The sequence below is a fragment of the Bemisia tabaci genome, chromosome 1 (genome assembly GCF_918797505.1).
Source record: "Bemisia tabaci chromosome 1, PGI_BMITA_v3".
NCBI classification, from domain to species: Eukaryota; Metazoa; Arthropoda; class Insecta; order Hemiptera; family Aleyrodidae; genus Bemisia; species Bemisia tabaci.
Window position 1 is genome coordinate 9,530,092 of NC_092793.1, and position 10,896 is coordinate 9,540,987.

Consider the following 10,896-nt stretch of genomic DNA (forward strand, 5'->3'; position numbering starts at 1 on the left):
ATGATACAGAGTTTGTGTATATTTGTACATTACCTTCTATAACATAAGAATACAAAAGAAAAATTTAAAAAAAAACCAAAATATAAAACATAAAAACAAATTCTAAGTTTTCCATCAGTAATTTTTTTCTATGCAGACATTCTCTCCATCAATCCTGTCAACTAATTTTAAGAATTTCTTCAATTTATTCTTTTTGAAATTTGTCTCATATGAATAATTTCTGTTCCCTCTTCCCCTCTTGTTTTGTGATTAGTTTCCTTTCGTAAGTGTTTAATTATTATCTTTAGGTGCCTTATTTAGATTGTGTCTTTTATGTTTACATAAGTATTTTTACACTTTCAAAATGTGTGTTGTTTTTAGCATTGTTTTCAATTGAAACAGTTGGATTAGAGGGAGGAAAAGTTAGCTGTCAAAATTTCAGAGCTGTCCCATGCTATTAATTTCAGAAGCTTAATTTTTTTCCAAGTTTTCAGATGATTTGGTACCTTGCTGTTATGTCGTAGAGAATCAAACTTTCAATGCATGCTCCTCGGGCATGTTAATTGTTTTCTCACAGGATACTGATGACCCCCTTGCATTAGTAAGGTTCATCTCTAATTCCTACTTTTTCTAAACTACTTTGTTCCCTTGGTTCACAACAACTTTTCTAAAAATATTGTATGATTGCTCGGAGAATTTCTTTACAAGTCATAATAGAAGAGACCGAGTGAAACCCAAATTCAGCTCAGCCACCAGTAGTTTCAGAATTTTCATGATAATCAGATGCATCATTTACACTTGAGTTGTCATGCTCACACAGGAAGCGGACGTCTTCACAGCCAGAGATGTCATTGCTACAAGCGTTTGTTACCCTCGGAAACTTAGTATGTTTTATAAAATCTTGGAATTAGAAATAACTTAACATGCAGTTTTTTTTGCCTCTAAAAGTTCGTTTGACTTGTATCCAAGTGAACAGCCTCTCATTTATAAATTAAATTAACTCAACAATACAATTATTCTAAGCTGTTTCTTTAATTGCCTGGTGCAGTTGATTTTGAATCTGAAAAATTGCCAAAAAGCTGTGCGTCTGTGGAGCATGACTAAGTTTTAAAGTAGAGAAAATTTTAATTACTTCTTTTTTTTTCTTTTTTTAATAACTGTTTTTATTTTGAAATTTTATCTACAAAATTTTATTTCAAACACTGGTACCGTATTAATATACAATGATGAATCAGGATGTTGAATTAATTTTTTACATATATTTTTTTTTATTGTTTTGTTATTTTGCTGTTTAAAATTTTGTTTTAACGTTTTTGAAGATAGGAGTGGTCCTTTTTGTTGTGGAGCTGGTTCATTTTTTCAATCCCTTCAGCTAATTGTACTAAAGTCTGTTTCGAAAGAGTATTTTCTCAAAATCTTGAAGGTCTACACAGCAAGGCTTCATTTTGAGGAGTCTGGAATATGAGAAATTAGGGAACTAGTTTCATATATTGTGTGAATATGCAGGTGATTCTGAATATGATCTCATTTGATATGAATGTATATTTTTCTATCAAATTAATTCGGATCAGTTACAATTAGTCCACTAGTTATTTTTGTAGTTTTTATTTATTTTTTAATTTTATTCTTGAATACTCAATTGTCTGTCTCTGTTTTGTGTTAGTATCAGTTACAAATTGTGAAATTGTAAAAGGAATTTGTAAAATTTTGTGTAGATAATTTTTAATATGATTCACAACTACTATTATTTTTCTCTTTTTAATTGATAGATTTTCCTTGTTCGTATTTACGTACCTAGTTTATAATCGTACTATCAGACAGCATGAATTCACAAGTCCAGTACTACTAACTAATTGACAAGTGTATTATTGGTGTCTTTTTGCTATCCAGAAACTGATCAAAGAAATGAAAGACAGTTAAAACCGTGACTCCTTGTTGTAGGTAGACGAAAGCTCATTAATTGCCAGTGAATTGCATTCATTCTAAAGAAAATTGCTCCACATTTTTATGTCTCCATTTCACATAACATTTTCTGAGAATGGTATACATGTGCTCAGCTCATGAGGAAAAACATAATTTCGTCACATCAGTTATTTTCAACCCCCCCCCCCCCCCCTCATTTCAAGTGTTTAATGCTAGGAAAAAAATGTTTGTTTTTTAAAGTTTCCCTAACCTATTATTTACTCTTAACGAAATGTTTCCTGATATTTTTGAATTTACTGTGGTTTTCCTGTGGATTTACGAAAATATTACCCAAGTTTCCAGGAAAACTTTCAGAGATTAGCAATGCTGCAAGATACCATGTATGCCTGTAGATAACTTGCACCCCAGATTTTGAGCCCCCCCTTGTGCCTGTGGTGTTCTGTTTTGCTCGCATTGTCAAGTAGCGCTTAATAGGTATGCAATTTCAGTGAGTTTCACAGATAACCGGTACCCTGATTTTTGAGCGTAGAAATCGGGGGAAAGGTGCGGGCGTACATGGTGAATAAAATTTTCACAATCAAAGTGTCGGAGAAGTATTCGTTTCCGAATATCCGCCATAAAATCTTTCGATTTTAGGAGGATATTCGACAACGCTACTCTCCGCCTTTTTTCGCTGATACACACCTCGAACAGCGCATGCGCGAACTAGCGAGGATTCGCGATCGGCGGACGCCACATCGCGGGGTCGAGAGAGTTCGGACAGAGTGTTTTGGAAATTCTTGCCGAAGGGAGCTGTGGCATCGCCTGCGCTTTCGCCCCGTTTTTTCTCTCCTCTCAAGGGTGACCTGTCCATTTTGTCAAAAGGAAAATCTGTGTTTTCCTTTCATCACCTCTCGCTACCACCACCTCTTCCCGAAAAGTCCTTTTCTCCGTCCCTATCTGAAATACCTCAGTCTACGCTACGCATTGCGGTATCGCGACAAGACTGAGGGCATTTCTGATACGCAGGGACCATAGAGGCGGGACTCGTTCCGCTCAAAAGTTAACTTCATGTTTTGGTGTTCTAGCAGCAATTAATTTTCAGAAATTAAATTCTTAGCTCAGTCCATTCCTCCAATTATGGCTTGTTTTAGCTTACGGTCAGAAAATGGTGCTCCAAAAATAGCATTACAGAGTTTATTTTCCAAGCTTATTCATAGTATACCAATGGTTAGTTGAGTTTTTTGTCACCAAGATTCATCAAAATTGTGCATAAATACTTGATTGCTTTTTGCCATGTGCATTTATTGGCTTATAAAGCTCTTGCTTTGTCCCTTTTAATCATGTTAATCCGTTTGAGTTTTCGAGATTTTAATCTTTAAATATGACAGACATTTTTGTGGATGGTTTGAACTTAAATTTTTTTTTTGTCATAAGGCAAAAATAAACTTTGAATGAAGCTATACTCTTTGATTGAATGAAATATTAATTGGCAATTACTGAGTCAAATCAATGCATGTAGAAATGGTAGAAATTCATAAAACCAATCCTTCAGAGAAGATGTGAAGCTTATTTTATGGTATAACTCTTGAAATTTAGTTAGGTAGTGATATATATACCTCATTGTGAGAGACTACTTTCAAAGAATAATTGGGATGTTTGTCCTACCTCATTTTTTTTTGGGTAGCAAAGGAGGAGTTTTTGCAATTGACTCTTTGCAGATGATGAGAGAGAGGTGCAGTGGATTCTCTCATTGCTGGAGTGAAATCATAAATTGACTATGGTATGCACACAAGTGGCGGAGCAACCAATAACCTCTAATGCTCTGGCCGTTCCACATCGCATTGAGCTACCTCTAGCCTCTCTGGGCCAGAGGTATTTTGTTACTTACTTCAGCCTAATGGTCACTGCGTGTGGTATGCCCTCTTCAACTCCACACAATTGAAATCATGTGCTCCCCTCAATTTTTTCAGGGTGGACATATTCTTGTTTAAAAAGTCAGAAATGCAAAAAATTGGACTTCTGCCATTTTTACAAGTCTTACTTCAATGAGTATCTGTCAGTTTCCTTAGGCATTGTAAACTTGCATTTTTTCTTAATGAACTAGGTTGATGCATGTTACCAGTACCGTATCTATTTCGTAATTCTATATTTTTTCTTATGGTTTACATTTTGTTGCATACTCTCTACCCTCTTATTATCGATTGGCATCATTAAGCACCGACTGTTGGCTACTTGATTTTTCACTCAATACAAGCAAAAATTTAAAAATATATTTTCAAAGGAATATGATTCAATCTCTCAAAATTATCCTAGATGACGCTTAAGGAAGTGCAGTTGATTTCCTTTCCCATTCAGAAAAAATTGCTTCTTAACTTTAATTTGCCATCTTCCTTATCTGGATCTTCATCCTCTATTCTTAGCAATCAACCATCAGAGAAATTGCCCACATCTCGGTTCCTTTCTCAGTGAGGTTGGAAAATTAAGCTCAAATCGCAAAAACAAGCTGTAACCAGAGCTGTAACAGGTTTACCTTGAGAATCATTTATCTCAAGCTCATTTGCTTTCATACTCATACACAGAGGGTCTTTTTGAAAGTTGCAGTTTTTTCTCTCCGCAGATTACTTCCCTTGTTTCCGGACATTTATTCGAATAGCAATGGTTTAAATAACTACAAATTTGTCCTTTTAACAAAATAATACTGCCACTCAAGTTACTGTATGAATTTTATGTTAATTGACTTGCTTTTTTGTACTCGTTTGCACCAAGTTAACGTTTGTGTAAGATTGACACAAAGAGCAAGTTACCTATACCGCTGTAATCAACCCTGCTTTTTATGTCAAACACAAATCGGTGTTACATTATCAGCTGTACTCCGCAGGAATCGAACTCATTTTTTTGTTCCAGTAGTGTTCTAAATCTTACCCTCCTACACTTGCTTTAAATTATGTCTATTCCAGTAAGTAATTTTGTTCATAATTATTGCATTTCCAAACACCGAATGTCATTCTCTTTTGGTATCAATCGTCCACTCGGAATTCCTTTTGCTCATTTCCCTAAATGGTTTGCTGTTAAAAGGGCTGATACCAAGAACCTATCAATTTGTTCAAGTTTTGACATTGTAACACTCATTGACCACTGTTTGTCTTTAAAATACACTTTTCTGCAATCGTAAACCTAAAAATTGATGTAACTTAAAAAGAATCATTAAATCAGTCCGAGTATTTTTCATTATTACTTTTCTTGTAAAGAAAAAAAAATAATACTTGTGGGTTGCATGTTGAAAATTGAAGGAAAAGATGAATTCCCAGCTACAAATTTTAAAGGAAGGACAACATAGAATCGTTAATAGCAATAGTTTTTTTTGAGCAACAGAAATTTGTTTACCTGATTTCTGCATCTTACAGCTTTGCGTTCAAATTCTCAACTGCATAATGAGATTTATAGAGGGACGCAAGAAATATTGAATCATGATTTTAGATCAAAAGGTAGTTAAACCTAATCTTGCTGCCCTTCCCTCTTTAAACAACCAGTGTCTCCAATAGTCAAAGTGCTTATATTCTGAATTTTGCAATGACTGGTCTTTAGATTATCATGATTTCAACTCAGGGTACCTAATAAATTCCCTAAGCTTCTTTCTTCAGATTGGCCCCACAAAATTCAGGACTCTAATTTCACTAGCTTTGCTCAGAGGACTAATCACCATTTTCCAGTACAGCAAAGCAACTGAATCCTCCGATTGTGTATTTGTTGTTTGGAAATATTGCGCCATTTTTATCTAGTGTCTTGTTTTTTAAATTCATTATTTTTATATTTCATAAACACAAAGGAGATTAAAGTAACCAATTACCTTTTCTTTATGCCTTCAGGAGAAATTTATTTTGATAACGACTAAGTATTAAAGTACTTACTCAGTATAGATAGTGGCCGACAGTTTTGGTCCATAACTGTTCCAAATTTGGTTATGTTTATCTATCTTGAATTATTTTGGTAAAAACAGCTATTAAAAATGTATGAAACCCTATTTTCAAGAAAACATGCTTAAATTGGAGTGAGGGTCAGTTATATTTGGATAGCTCTCTGAAACTTTGCCGAAATGCTGCTGCAGCATATCCCTTATAAATTGACTCCGTGACTATACGATTTTCTCAGTACTTGAAGTAAAAGTTATTCCCCATACATGTTTGCTGTAGTAAAAATTTCAGATGCTCGTAATTTTATATTTATTTGTGATTGCAGTTTTTGCAGTAGTTACTCTGTGAGAGCAGAGAAAGTACTCTACCTTTATTTTGTCTGCCAAATTGCTCATGCTTTATTCTATTTTTATTTCAAACTCTAGATGAGAGTTCTTCTGTATTATTAGAGCTATATTTTTTTTCTTACAGATACCTACCTACTAAAATAATACCTAAGAGATGAATAACAAAAAAATTAAAATCTTTTGAGTAAATTTATTTTTTAATTTATATTTTCTGTAGAAGTTGAAGAAAATTTACGGATATCTGACGTTTTGAAACATTTAACATTGAAAATAAGAAAATTATTTTTGTACATGCTTCACTTGTTCCACTCTAATATTAAATATTTTTGCACCTGTAAATATTTGTCGAGGCAAGTTTTCCTTCTTCTGTAGCCAGTGTTGCAGTTGACTTGAATTAGCTATATTTCCCCCTTTTCTTAATTTTCTCAAGTTGTACATATTGTAGTATATAGCAACTCAAGAAAAAAGTTCAGAAAAAAAATTGCATCAATTATTTTTATGAAATCATAATTTTATTTATCCAAGATATTTTAATTATTAAAAAAAGTGAAAAATTGAAAAAGAAAAAAATTAATCCTAATGATTTACCATTATAATTCTCTTTTGTTGATTGTTTGGTTCCCTATTATTTCGTTTTTATTATTTGGACCAGTTTATGCTGAAAGGAACTATGAGTGTAGGTTTTGTGTGCAACATAGATCCTTTTAGCATAAATACGTCCATTCATCCCTTCCAGAAATTAAATGGAAAAAGGACCTTAAATTTTTACTTCTCTGTTCCCTCCGTTTCTCAATTGCTCTCCCTGTCTTATACTTTCTGATTTAAGGGAACTATCAGCGTAAGAACATTTTATTAAGACTTGTGATGTACTCTGGAGTTATATTCAATTCTATAATTTTTTGTGCATTTTAAAATCCTCTCATTAGTTATCGAGATAGTAATTTTAACTTCAGTGTTAAAATTAACTATAAGCTGACCCAATTGATAACCCTTAAGCGCAAAACAAAATCCCTCCCCCCACAATCCTCTATAATGAAATAAGTAACATTTTTGTTCACAATGATTTTGCATACAGTGGGCTAATTATTGAAATTTATAGACAAAGAAGACACAAGGAGGAGGGAGTGATCCTATTGGTTTAAATGGGTGGTTCTTACAGATTAAGGAAGAAAATGATGGACTAACTGCTCGTTAGTCTATTACCTACCTCCTTTGTCCATTGCAACCTTCTGCTTCTACCAATACCTTCTCAATGTATCCCTCTTGTCTGCTTTGTCTATAGCCTTATCCATTAATTTCAAAAATCGGTCCACTGCTTTGAGAATTGAGTCTCAATTGTAAACCTACTTAATTTTAGATACATAGAATAGTATCTGCTATGTTTAAAATTGGACAAGAATCCACTTTCAAAGTTTAAATTGAGAGCATACTTTAACGTAGCTTTATAGTTTTGTGTTCACTTTGTAAGCTTTCTTAAGTTCCTTTTTTTCCTTGGAAATTTGTTTAAAAATAACCAGCTGTACAAGAAAGTAACTTTCAGGTAATATTCAGTTTTTCAGAAAATAGAAATGTATCTCTTCCTCACTCTGATATGAATTTTTTGCCTATCTTTATCGAAGCAGTCAGAATAGCAGCAGGATCATTTTCTGTATTTTCTATTTGTGATATAAAGTCTGTAGGTGAAGTTGGCGCAACTTAATATTCATCAACAAATCAAGCTGAAAAAGGAATTTTTTTTCTGTGGTCCGCCTAATCACTTTATTCTGATCATCCCTAAGAGGTTTAAGAAAGTTGGTCTTCTTTCTGGTGCAAAAAACTCATGTGCAATCCAATTGTTGTTTTTATGTTTGAAAAAAAAAAAAGTGCGTTTTAATATTGAATCTCTATTTTTGAAATGGTAGAATTGATGTCTAGATCAGCTAATCAAAAAAGTTTGGCTAAACTTCAACGTTGTTGCGAATAAAGTGATTTTACAAATCTTTAAAATGTCAGGGCTATATTCTTGATCAGCTTTTATTTTTCTAATGTTTTACTTCCAACTTATTTTACCTCGGATGGACAAGAGTATTTCTGATTATTTCTGAATTTGCACATTATGGGGTCTAAAATTCTGTTCTTGATAATGGAAGTATATTCTTGTTTTTCATTGCCTTTCTTCTTGAAGCTGAGAACACTGGCATAATGTGGGATGATTTTCCCCAGAACTGTAGAATATGAGAATTCTACATCTAGTTTCTCAGATTTATGAACACACTCAGTGGCAACTCCTGAAAGTTGGCAACACTGTTCTCCCTCCATTTACTTATAAAGGTAAGGAAGCTTACCTCACCAAAAAGCGATATTTTTAATGAATTTAAATGAAGGAAATACAGTGTTCCCTACTTACTTCTTTCAATGAATTTTTTCTTCTCTTTATACCACCCATGACTGTTTGAACACATTAAGAACACGTCTTTTCTTGTACGCTTACACTCGGGTTGTTTCAAGTACTGATACGAAGGATTAAGGTACTTCAAAATTTCTGTTCCAAGAAAACATAAACCTTCTTTATTGTTCAAAAGTCCCCCCCCCCTCAGTATTTTCTTTCAAGTTACTGAAATCCTCATTTCGAATTCATCATTTTACTAATTTACTCTTTAACTGTCTTCTGCCACTACTTTGCTGTATGGCAAAAATATGAACCTTTATTTCGTCATTAGTAGCTTTGTACAATTTAAGTGTTCCATTTCCTCAATTCAGAAAAAGGGATAAATAGTGCCTCTGTTGCTGACACAGAACGAAGAGAGCTCGTTATGTATTTTTCTTTCAATAGTTGATGCTCAGGCTTATCGGTTTAATCCAAAATTCTCTTGTCAATATAGGCTTGTCATTTTTTATTAAAACAGAATCCTCTCTATTGTAGATCCAGCTTTGAGGTATCCAAAAATTTCAAAAAATTGATCACCAAAGCTTGTCCCTGACACATCATGTCATTTTCCTAGTTTTTTGAAAGTCAAATTCAGTACTTATTAAACATTAAATTTATGTTGAGAGTAAGAGTACAACTTTTTTTACAAGGTACATTTAGCCAATGAGGCATGAAGTAAGTTGCGCTTTTCATATTTATTTAGTCACCATCATTTAGGTCAGCAGAGAGATAGCTACAACATATTATGGTTTATGAACCATAGTTTGTTATAGTAGTTAATATGTATCATTGTCATGAATGTAGAACTTTTCGCAAGTTTTTCATGTACACCATCCAGAGTGTATGTATTCTATTTGCTTTTGTAGGCACACGTATGTTAATGTCTCATTCTGTGAATCTCCTGTATGATATTCAATTTCCTCAAAAAAAAAGAAAAGAAAAAAAAAAAAAAAACACTGCAAGATGTTCAGTAAAGTCATCTGAGAATGTTATATTTATTTTTCTCTCTTCCTATTTCTCTTCTTATTTTTCTTTAATGATGCAAACAAACTAAAAATTCTCAGTGAATTTGGAAGCCGATTTTTCCAAAAAATAGAGGAGGATTTTGAAACTACTAATGCAAGTCTGTATATTTTATGTGTGTAGGTGTATGCTTTGATGATTTGAAAGGAAGTGGAATGTGAAGAGAAAAAGTATTTTTTTAAAGATGAGGAAAACTATTTGTTAAAGTGAAACAATTATTTTTTCAAGTTTTATCTTAATGTTTGTGAAGTTGTGTTTCAGCGACCGTGATTTTTGTTTCGTTAGAAAAATCAACCTCTTTTTATTATTCATCTGTTCATTTATTTATTTTTTTTAAAGCTACAAGAAGTAATAATTGTTTGTTTTGATTATATTTTGTACTCTTGTAAAAATGTAATTGATGATTACCTTCATTTACAGAAAAATCCCTTGTTCCCCTCTCCTTCTTTTAACATTATAATTATTTATTTATTTATTATTATTTTTTTAATATTATTGTGTATTATCCTAATTTTGGTTATGTAAAAAAGATAAATTATATTGTTCATTTTTTATTATTACTTTAAGGTTTTATTAAAAAAAAAATTAAATTTTACATTGAGCAGTTAATTCTTTCACCCTTCCTCCTGAGCTTCATTCTTCCTGTCTTCGGTGAGATTAAACATCTGCTTCTTCCAGCTAGATATTAAATGAATTTAAACTTTTATTTTACTAAATGCCCGCGCGCGTAGAAACCTCAAGGTTTATTTCAAAAGCAGAAATTTAAAAGTTTTTTCTTAAAGTAGGTAAATAGAAGTAGAAAAACATAGCAAGTCTGTTGATATCAAGAAAAGCATGTTGCATTGCTTTAAAATCCCAAAACCAGGTAGAAAATGAATGCTTAACCTTTTAAAATAATGCATATCATCTCAGATTTCTGCAGGCATGCCTAATTGATAATACACCAAAGTTGAGACAATTTAAGCTTCCAAAGTGAAAACAGGTTCTCATATGAAAACCTGCCCATCTGCTCAAATTGGTTAGTGAGGGTGATACTTCAACTTCTAGCTACCGAATCAGCTTCTCTTATCATTGAAATAATATAGATCTAGAGGAATAATTCGTCATCTCCCGCACAATGGAACTTACTCCACTCCAAGTTTGCCAAATTGACTCAAAGAGGTACTTTATTTAACAGAATTGCACATGTGAAATTTGAATCCAATTTTTTTTTTTTTTTTTTTTTTTTTTTTTTTTTTTTTTTTTTTTTTTTGCATGAAATCTGAGAAAAAATCAGTGCAAATTTCAGTAAGGAATGCTCAAGATTCTCTTATTTATTGAGCAA